Genomic DNA, 11,638 nt, shown 5'->3' with positions numbered 1-11,638 from the left:
TGATTTCATGCTGTTTCCGCCAAATTCTCACTCTGCCATCTGCATGATGCAACTGGAAATGTGATTCATCGGATCACATGACTTTTTTCCAAGGCTCGACTGTCTAATCCTTGTGTTCCTGTGCGAATTGGAGACGGTTTATCTTGGTAACTGCAGACAGCAAAGGTGTTCGAACAGGCCTTTGGCTTCCATATCCCATATGATGCAGTGTACGGCTAATTTGCCTACAAAGCTCAGGTGGTCATAATAATCTGGCCACTCAGTGTATATGTTCATTGAATGAACCCCAGAGACTTTTGGTTGCCTGTGGAAACAAGTGCAGACTTTCACCCTATCTTCAGTTTGCCATGTGCTACCTTTTCAGCCTGTCTTCATGAATTACACTTTTCTAAATCCATGAGCTGCTCTCTCTGGTCCCAGGTGTGCTGCTGCATGGGGTGGCAGTTTGGGAATCCTTTATTTGGAATGCCTCCTTTCACATTGAAGCTGGGTCTGAAGAAATGTTGAGTCTTTAGTATCCAACTCAATTTTTTACTTGTCTTTAAATTCTTTTCCAATTAATTACTTAAAATATAGCTGGTAGGAATCTTGGCCAAGTTCTAGTCTCATTAGAATGTGTACCTGTGTTTTTCTGTTAACTATTGCTCTAGGAGTTTCAAAGAATCTTTGGGGCTAGTAGCAAATGTGGATAATTGTTTCTTGATTAGGAGGCAAATTTGACACTTCCAGCTGAAATGTTTTGCTGTTTGGGATTGAAGCAGATGGTCGTTTGTGGCAGAACAGATGTGTGTTGAATCAGATCTTTTTAATCTGCTCTTGTACCCTGAAGTGTTTCCCTCGGCAAATACCCACTTCTGACCTGCTTGTTTCAGCTGTTGGTGATTTTCCCCTATTAAGGGACTACATAGAGCAGTGTTTCTCAACCTTGGCTGCACATTAGAATCACGTGGGAATCTTTTTAAAATCCTGATTTCTGGGCCTCATCCTCCAGAAATTCTGTTTCTTTGTTAAGGCATGGGGCCAGACGGAGCCTCTTGCAAGAAAAGGAACCATGAGTCCAGGTCCTGCTTGCTTTTTATTCAGTTGGTTACACGTTTGCCCTTTAGCAATGCATATAGGCAGAGCAGATAGAATCAAAGGTAAAGTTTAGTAAACAATGTAAAGATGATCAGTCAGGAAATCGCCTGGAAATCGCCTGAGCCATAGCAGTCACAGCAGGAGTAATCCCATGCTGATGTCAGCCCTGCTGAGGTCAAGGTCCATTCATATTCCAGTGTCTTTTTTGCACTTCCATGGTAATACTGTTATGCGTTAGTCTCTGGCATCTCCCCGTTTTTGTTTTCTTAATAAATCTTGAAAAGTGTATGCCATCTGTAGGGCTTATTTTTTTAAGACACTTTGCAGACTAGAAGTAAACATATAAGACCCAGAATGAGACAGACAATAGTGGTTATGCTAAGAGGCAAATGTGGGGAGATCCAGGGAAAAGGATCAAATTCTTTCATGTCCTTTTAAAATAGTTGCTAGGTATCTAAGGAATTAGTCTGTAAGTTTGCCTGGGGCTGCTGCTATCTGGGGCTGGAGTATTCTGTTTTGTGCAGCCACAGGTACAGGTTGAGGCTCCAGGTGCAAGGGCTTCATTAATTTGGTCAGTTCCTCCCACAGATCCATGTTTAAGTTTGATGTTCCTTGCAGGAATCCACATGGGCTTGGAGGAGTTTTATGGAAATACATAAGCATATTCTCAATCAAAGGTTAACCCCTTCCCCAACAATTTTTTTGTTAAAAACGTTTCTTTTTCAGACTAATTTTTTTATTTTGGTTCTATATAGTATTTTTGATGCTGGTTATGAAAACAGTTTGTAACTCGTCTTCCTATAAACCATATTTTTTTACCATATTTTCTTAGTATACTCGTCTACGACTGAAAAAGAACATTTTGTGAAAACGAGTATACACGTTTCTGCCGGGGAAGGGGTTAATAAAGGGTCGGTTGGGACCCTTCTATAAACCAGACTCATGATCCTTCCATCTGACTAAGCCTTTTTTCTTTGGCTCATCATGACACCAGTGAGGCTCCATTGGTGTCTTGCCATCAGCGTTATAAGTGAAAAAATTTCAGGTAATTGAGGCTTGGTGTAGTCTACCTACAGAAGATTTCTCTAGTATTTCCCCTTTTTGTTTTTCAAGTTGGGATTTTGGCCGCTAATGTTGGCGTTTTGTAATTGCCTGTCCTTGGGAATTTTATGGTATTCCTGCAATGCGTTGAATTTTCCATTTTGTACAGAATTGCTGAAAATGACAGCTTGTGTATACAGGTCCATTATAAGTTTTAATAATTTTTGGAATTCCCATGACAGCAAAAGTAGCTAGTCAATGATTAATGATGTGTTTCGCTGTTTCCCTTGTAGATGTGGTGGCCCAAAGGACTTTTGAAAAGGTATCTACAGAGACATACAATGCCCCAAGGTGTCCAAAAGGAGTATAATGTATTACATTCATTTGACAGATATGGTCCCTTATCAATCCTCGAGGGTTAATTCCTGTATGAGGCCATTGAAGCAGATGTAACATACAAGTGGGACATTCCTTGATAATTTGTTTAGTCTGCTGTTGACTGATTGAGAATTGTTTAGATAACATTTTGGCAGGCTGATGTAAAAGCTGGTGAGTTTCTGTGGCCTGTTGTAATAAAGTAACTAATTGATCAGCATATGCATTTCCTTTTGTTAAAGGACCAGGTAGAGTGGTATGAGTCCTGATATCTATATATATAAAAAGCCAGTGACCAGAATGACCAGAACGACTGGTAGACCAGTCACTATGAAGCGCACTGACTACCAGGTGGCAGACGCTCAATGCAGGAGCTGACCCCTCATGGTCAGTGTGCTCCCACAGCAGTGCCGGTTCTGACCGACCCATTCAGGAGGCCCACCAGGCCAGCTGTAGCCACTCACTTCCTCAGTAGTCCTGCAGGTTCAAGCTCCAGAGGACGGGCCAGTCCCCAATGGACCAGTGCTGCCAGCATGATCCCAACAGCATTGCCGGCCTCCTCGAACTAGGCCTCGGGCACTGTGGCCGCTTCCCTGGACATTCCACAGGGAAGAAAGGATACCTCCAGCAGTACCAGGGGTGACCAGTGGTGACTGCTCTCCCCGTGCTTCCTCCAGGTCACTCAAGCCGGCCCCCGTCCGCCCCGCTCCAGATGAAGTGTGATCACTGCACACGGAAGGAATGTAGTAAAGAAACAAAAACCGATGACTAAGAGAATGCCGCAGTCAGCATCCGGAGTCCGGCTCAGGAGAACAGAGAGAAGGGAGAATTCCATAAGTTGGCCGATGCCAATATATTTCTGAGTGACTGCCTGGCGTGTGACAGTTGTGCGACCACAGAGGAAGGAGTCCAAATTTCTCAGCAGAACGCCAAGGACTTCTTCTGTGTTCTGAACCTTAATAAGAAATGTGATACCTCACAGCACCAAGTGCTGGCAGTGTCAATGTGTCCTCAGTCTCTGCCTTATTTTGCTGCTAAATTCAGCCTTAGTGTCACTGATGCATCCAGATGGTTCTGTGGCTTCCTCAAAAGCCTTTGGGGCGCACTGTCTTTGACATGACTATGGCCACGGACTTCAGCATCCTAGATAGTCAGAAAGAATTTTTGTGTGTGGGTACCACCAGCACTGTGAGGAAGAGCCCCGGCTACCCATGCGGACCTCCGCCTGCCCCAGCTGCGTCCGATATGTAGAGCGCATGCTGGGTCACCCCATCACCGCCCACTTCTGCATGGCCAAGTCTCCCTAGCAGATCATGGGCTCCCTGGTGAAGGATTACTTCGCCAGATGGCAGAACCTGTCCACAGACAAGATTTTCCACGTCATTGTGGCCCCGTGTTATGACAAGAAATTGGAGGCCCTTCGAGAAGGTGTTCCCACAGCTTTGCATAGTTCCTGGGGTGCTGACTGCATGTTAGGCTCAGGTGAAATTGTCCAGATAATGGAGCAAAGTGACCTTACCTTGAACGCTGCCGTGGACGCTCTGTTTGGAGACATGGAGGAGGAGGTGGTGAGGCTCCACGAGGGTGCCAGCTCCGACGGGTACCTGGTGCACATCTTCAGGCACATGGCCAAGGAGCTGTTCATTGAGGACATGGGGCTGCTCACCTACCACACCCTGAGGAACAAAGACTTCCAGGAGGTCACCCTTGAAAGGGACGTAGAGGTTCTGCTACGCTTGGAGGCTGCTTATGGCTTTTGGAACATCCAGAAGTGGTCCTGAAGCTGTAGAGGGGCAAGTTCCTCTGCCACTTCGTGGAGGTCCTGGCCTGCACAAGGGATGCTTAAGTGGCAGGGGCCAGGCCCAGGCGGAGGATGGACGTGCAGACAGGGCACTGCTGCGGCAGATGGAAGCATCTACACTGCCATCCCAGTGTGGCCCCTGGAGACCAGCGCCCATGTGCAAGAGCTGTACTAGAAGTGGCTGGGGGTGCGAGGCACGACTCCCCCTGGGCTCAGGCGGCCCTGCACACCACCTAGCAGGGCCCAGGGCAGCCTGACAGGACATCAAGTGGTAAAGGTCCAGCAGACACCCGGCCTGCAGGCTGCCTGAGAAGGGGTGTCAGACACGTGAAGGAAAGTCTTAGCATCTCTGTCATCGTTTTGGTTTTCAGAATTCCTTGCTCCTCATCTGTCGGCTCCCTCCCTCTGAGGGGTGCTGTTGTTGTGGGGTGCAACTGGAATATTGTATCTTGAGAGGATTGTCCCAATGTACGTATCCTTTTATCCGACGATGAAAAAATCCCAAAGAACAAGAATGGAGGAGACAGACTACTGTCCTTTAGACTTACAAAACCCCCGGAAGTGTCCTGTGAAGAGCTGAGACTTGTTTCTGTCCACGTGCCTCAGAATGATTGGGTGAGGAAATGGCCGGGTTTGGCCCTGACTTTACCCACTTATGTTACTCTTGGAGGTGTCTTTGCCACAATGTGAATAAACATTTGGAATAGGGGCTCATAAGAAAGTCTGCATCCCAACTTTTCTTGAAACAGATCTATGTTCTGCAGCTGTGGCCACTGTCCTGAGACCAGGTTCCTGTCATTGGGAATCAGGAGGCACTGGAATGGAGGCATCTCCCCTGGACCCTTTTACATTCAGGGATTTAGCTGAACTCACTTTGGGGGAGGCTTGGCAAGGGTGACAGGTATCACAGATGGAAGGATGGAGAATGGAGAGGTGGACACCCTGCTCGGTCCCTCCCTGGGTCAGGCAGATGAAGGCCAGCCAGCCCGCCCCACAATTGGGTGAGATGTTGTCCCCTGTGTTCACCTCTCACCCTGTGGTCCTGGCCACTCCCCTCAGCTCCGGGCAGCCCTCTGCATTCCATCACAGTGTGCTCTGCCCTCACATGCTGCTCGCCCTAAATGAGAAGGAAGAGAGCAGTTGGCTCACAGACAACTACACAGAAAGATACGCAGCCATCATAGAGCTCAGCACCCTGTGCACGTTAGGGCCATCCTGTGAAGTCAGGCCTGTGGCCGGCCTGGTGTTGGTTTCTAGAGCACTTAGATTTTGTTTCCATGTCGGTGACATTCTTGAACCCCTCAGCCTGTTAGATTTCCCTCATTCATGTGTTATTTTACCTGTTCACCCATCTGGGTTGATAACTGGGACATTGTGTGAAATTACCTATTTTCTGATTTCAATCTAATTACAGCGAGGTTTCATCCTCTGTGGTAACGTAGATCCATTTCTGATTATGGAATAAACAGTTAAAGTGTCAAAAAAAAAAAATAAAGCAGCTGGCAGTTGGCTCCTGACAACTGGCAGAAACGTCTCTGGGACGGATCTGGATCCCAGGCTAGCAAGGGCTTCTCACTGTCTGCCCAGAGGGCCGATCGGGTCTTGGCTCCTCCCCACCCCACTTGGGACCCTACTGGTGCATGAGTTCGTGCACCGGGCTTCTAGTGAGTAATATAAAAGGGATATTGTTTTTGCTGTACAATTTGTTGTACCTGTTTAAATAGTATAAATAGACTTTGGTCACTGAGTCATTTTAATTGAGTAGTCTCAATTTTGTTTACCAGGCCAACAGCATAGGCAGAATTAGAAATACCATTGAGAGGCTTCTGGAAATTCTGCAATGCAGCCTTGATAGCTTTTACTTTAATTCTTTGTACAGAGGTGTGACTAGTCTGGATGACTTGGTCTGAATTTACTGTACGATAAGCAGCTTTGCCATTAGAGCAGCTGTCAGTAAAAATAGTTAATGCTCCAGGAATAAGTTCCTGCCTAGTATTTTTTGGTATAGGGGTGTAATATAAAAACTGTAGTAATTTGTTTTTTAGTATGTTCCCCCAAATATTCATTTATTCTAATTTGCCAATTCAAATCAATCTGAAATAAGGTTTCTATTTGCTTCCAGGTAAGGGGAAGATAAATGCATTGTGGTTTTTATTCTTTAATCTGCCTGCAGTGCTTTCTGAGTCGAGATATTAATTGAGCCATGTAACCACAGTTTTAGAGGATTGATGCCCTAAGTGGACCCACTAAATAATAGTAGCAGAGTCCTTATTTTGGAAGATGACCCCAGTGGACTATTTGTAGTAGGATTAATCTGTCCTAATAAAGGCAACTTAGGTTGTACTTGTGCTACTTGGGCTGAGGAGATTGCCTGTTTAATTCTTACTAACTTCATCCTAGTTTCATTTGTTAATGTTTGGGGCGAGGAAAGATTAGAATCACCCCTAAGTATATTGAATAAATTTGTCATTTCTTCCATAGAGATTTTTGGAGAAGGTCTTAACCAATGTACCCTAATAATTTTTGAAAGTCATTTAGGGTCCTAAGGCAATTCTTTTGTATTTTTACCTTTTGAGGCCTAATACATTGGTTTTCAATTATGGTTCCTAGATATTTGAAGGGCATTCCTTTCTGTATTTTTTCCTGGAGAAATTCTTAAGCCCCATTTAGGGAGTTTTTTTTCTAATTGGGTAAACATTGTTAAAGTCTGCTTTCCCCCTGGGCTTGCCATAAATTGCTATATTAAAGACTTTTACTTTCTTTCAAACAGAACAACCAACTTGGTTGCTTTCCAGAAAAACAAGTAGGAGAGAGACATGCTGGCCAATACTGCAATGTATACATTTGCAATGTATACATTTTAAGTAAAAGTAACTTTCTTTTTACTTATAGTGTCTTATTAATGGTGAGATTTAATGCTTGAATAATAATTTTTAGTTTACTTTGTAAATAGTGTTGGAAGAGATTTAAAAAAAATTTTTAGGTTTAAATTCTGAATATTATTCTTTTCTGGCTAGTGTTCATTTGTATATTTCATTTAGGCATGCTATGAAGGGAGTATTACCTTTTGTGTGTATATACCAATGTATGTATGTATGTGTGTGTGTGTGTGTGTGTGTATGTATATGTGTGTGTGTGTGTGTGTGTGTGTGTGTATGTATATATAAAGAGGTCAAAGGTGCTAACTTCAGTATTATCTTTATTAGAAAAAGTTCAAAAAATCTAAATATCAAATGATAAAGTTTACCGTGCTGGGAACTGCCTGCAGGCCGGGCTTGCCTACTCTCTGATTGCCGCGGCAACAGCCAAGCAGGCCGTGCTGTGCTGGGGCCGTCTCTTCCTGCTGTCAGTCTCCATGGAGGCGATGAGGTTAATTTGCATTCTCACTCCTGATTGGCTGTGAGCATCGTGAAGGGACGGTCAGTTTGCATCTTTCTCTTTTATTAGTGTAGATACATATATATATATATATTTAATTTTAATTAGTAATTTTCTGAAGTTTTACAAATTTTTATCTAGTTTAAAGATATGACTTTTTTAGAAGTCTGCAATTTAGAGTAAGTCAGAGTTCTTTTCATGGGTTTTCTATACCTATAAATGCATTAAAGTAGAGCAGTGGCTGTCCATAAATGTCAAAATTCAAAAGTGGCATGGTTATAGATTTGATTAAAATGGAATTGATGGAAAACCTTGTTTTTCTATGATATTCTGAGACAGCAGCCTTTTGGTAAATAATAATCCTAGTAAAATGACAGAGAGAACAACAAAAATTTGTATATAAAGAATAACATCTGGCACATGGCTTATTGGAAATGGTTTATTAAACATTGAAAATAATTTATAAAACCCCAATATATGAAATGTAAATACCCAGAGTGTCACTGGTAGATGCAGAGAATCACCACTAAGCTTTCCTGGTGTCCCTGACTGGATATATGCTATACCTGAAAGTTTTCTGTTTGAACCTGGCTTTGAATTTGTGTAAGTTACTTTCTGAACCTCTATAACATTTAAAATACATGCATATAAATAGAACACAGTTATTTTTATGTGACAGAGCTTCCCATATGATTTTAAGTATACAGTATGTCCTTGGGTTACATCGGAGATCCATTCCTACGGTGCGACATTATGCAATTTTTGCCATAAGTCGGAACCCACCCTACATAAGCACCTACGTCACTCACATGGAGCACATACACAGCAGTAATGAAGTGAAACAGTAAAAAAAATTAAAAGACAGATAACAATTCCTGACCTTTACTTGTGGTAAATAAATAATAAAAAACATGAAGCACATATGTACATACATCGAAATGATGAAACTTTTTTTTTTTGATAAATAAATGGGAGATGGTGACGTAACCACGAAATGATGTACGTCGAGTCCGACTAACCCGAGGACTGTTTGTATTAGATTGGCCTAATTTAGTTAAAAAAAATACTTCTTTTAAGAAGAGAGAATAAATCCTTGAATCATTCCAGGGCCCTTAGAATGTTCCAAAGTCATCTTTTATCAAGGTCTTGATATTTACACTTAGAAAGATTTTCAAATATATTTAACTTAAAGATTATATCACAAACTTTTCATAATTATTCTAAAGGGCATTAATTAAACTGGTTTTAATAATATTAAAAATTTTGTCTGGACCGTAGAATTAATTCTTTTTTTTAAAAATTAGGCCAATAAAACATTATATTCTAGGTTGAAATTTTACCACATGTAGTTCACAGACACACACATAAAGACTATAGTTTGAACTACTAATTTTTCCCGAGAAAACACAAGAATTATTTTCCTTAAAATGAATATAGTTTATGTATTTTATTATTACAACCATATAATTTCTTTTAACTTTTAGCTTTTTGAACTTTGAACTTTGAGCTTTTTAGAAGCCTTAAATTTTAGGTGGAAAGGTAAATACTTAGTATTTCTCAGATTAGTAGTACATTCACATTTTGAAGGATATATTTCAAATAAAATACAAATCATTCAATTAATAGATTCAAATTTATCCTCTAGATCAGTGGTTCTCAACTTTCCTAATGCCGCGACCCTTTAATACAGTTCCTCATGTTGTGGTGACCCCCAACCATAAAATTATTTTCGTTGCTACTTCATAACTGTAATTTTGCTACTGTAAACAATATGTAATTATATATGTATTTTCCGATGGTCTTAGGCGAGCCCTGTGAAAGGGTCGTTCGATCCCCAAAGGGATTGCGACCCACAGGTTGAGAACCGCTGCTCTAGATTCTTCATACAAGTCAAATTCAGGTTAATTAATGTTTCAGTAATCTGTTATTTCAAAATACCTAGGTCTTAAAAATTATTATTATTATTATTTTTACTATTTAACCCAGTAATGCTCCAAAGCGTTTAAGTTACCAATTAGGCTTATGAGGCTGGAGAAAAGGCAGAGGGGGAAGGGAGCAGGTCCTGCAGCCTTTTTAAATAGCTTTTTTATACTTCTATTCTTCCAGTTTTCTAACTTTTGTAGTTTTTTTTTTTTTGAGATATGAGGCCAACTATTGGTGACAAAATGTAATTTTAATATTCCTTGGATTATCACTGAAAGGCTTTATCATAAACCCTTCATTTTAGTTACATCTATTTCTTATAGCTTAACAACTTTGGCCCATGCATATGGCTTGTCTGGTTGTCTTGCGTCTATTTCCCTTGTGTTATTTTCGTCATCTTCCAAAGAAAAACAGTCTTGGTCCTATTCAATATCATCCATCCATGAAGAGATGGGGCTTAGGCCAAGAGGCCACCCAAAATTGGGTGGGGCACACCTCCCTTTAAACCAGCCTTTCCCTCTTCACACGTACAGAAGTCTTGGATGCATCCCCAAATTGTGAGAAATGGCTTACCTTTCCAAATGTCAAATGACGGATTAGGAAACAAAAACATGGCGAAAATGAGACTTTTAATAACACTCCCAAGAGCAGGTGCCCATTTTACAGGATCACAATAAAGGCAAGAGACAAGTAACCTAGTAATTTAATGGGCTGGGGCCTTTTCTAGTTGCCTCTACCTCCCTTTGTCTAGGACAGTGGTCGGCAAACTCATTAGCCAACAGAGTCAAATATCAACAGTATGACGATTGAAATTTCTTTTGAGAGCCAAATTTTTTAAACTTAAACTATATAGGTAGGTACATTGTTATTAACTTAATTAGGGTATTCCTAAGACTTAGGAAGAGCCACACTCAAGAGGCCAAAGAGCCCCATGTGGCTTGCGAGCCGCAGTTTGCCAACCATGGGTCTAGGAGAATCTTACTAGGACCTGTACTGTCAACCATGTGTACTACTCATGTTCTTTCTCCTCATTCCCACATCCTGTTTGCTCTCGGGAAATTCAGTAATGGCCTGACCACCTATTGTTTTTTTTCCTATGAAGATTGATTCAGAGGGATGCTTCCTACAGGGGGGGCAACAGGGTGTAGGCATTTATTAACTTGAGGATAGTTCTGAGACAGTCTTTAAAATTTCTTACTAATTTCCATCTTTTCTGGAATATATACACACAAACACACACACACACACACACACACACACACAGTCCGTAAGAACCGACCGAAGGCTCCACCGAACACTGTAAGTCAGTCCTGCAGTCAGTGCTAGGTTGCTGTGGCGACCCAGTACTGACTGCCTATGGGGCTGCGGATTAGGCCCTGAGAGAAGCCTAGAGAGAGAGGCAGGGTCTGATCTGCAACCTGCATGACAGCTGTTGATCAGCTGTTGCCTCTCTCTTTTTCTTCGGGCCTCCAAGGGGGCTGCTGATCAGCCCCGCTTCTCTGATCAGACCCGGAGATATGCCCGGAGATGCTGACTGGCATAGAAACGGATCAGTCAGAACCAAATCTGGGTGAACTGTGAGGAGCCAATGGCTGCCTAGGAGGCGGAGCTTTTGACGCTGGCTGGCTGGCTGGCATAGAAACTGACCAATCAAAAATCTGGGTGAACTCTGAGGAGTCAATGGCTGCCTAGGAGGCAGAGGTTTTGACACTGACTGGCATAGAAACTGACCAATCAGAACCAAATTGGCCGGCAGGGGAGGGCAGTTGGGAGCGAGATTAGGCCGATGTGTGTGTGTGTGTGTGTGTGTGTGTGTATTTAAATAGACTAACAATAAACAAATCAAACAACAAAGACAAAACAATAATCAACAGGCACTTTTATATTCGTTATTTACAAGTGCACATAACACATAGATAAGACTCGTTGGGGGTGAGATCAGACTGGCAGGGGAGGGCCGTTAGGGATGAGATCAAGCCATCTGGAGAGAGCAGTTGGGGCAACCGGCTGGCAGGGGATGGCAGGTGGGGGGCCAGGCCAGCA

At 42.5% G+C, this 11,638-nt stretch overlaps 1 protein-coding gene and 1 pseudogene across 15 annotated transcripts in view; both read left to right on the top strand.

Moving 5' to 3' along the window:
- PARD3 (par-3 family cell polarity regulator) overlaps positions 1–11,638 on the top strand; it is a 621,610-nt gene that overhangs the window by 58,061 nt on the left and 551,911 nt on the right. The window lies entirely within an intron of this gene.
- LOC102757733 lies at positions 3,109–4,604 on the top strand (annotated as a pseudogene).

This window comes from Myotis davidii, unplaced genomic scaffold, assembly GCF_000327345.1.
Source record: "Myotis davidii unplaced genomic scaffold, ASM32734v1 scaffold405, whole genome shotgun sequence".
NCBI classification, from domain to species: Eukaryota; Metazoa; Chordata; class Mammalia; order Chiroptera; family Vespertilionidae; genus Myotis; species Myotis davidii.
The sequence above is the reverse complement of the archived record's forward strand: the minus strand, read 5'-3'. Positions and strand labels throughout refer to the sequence as shown.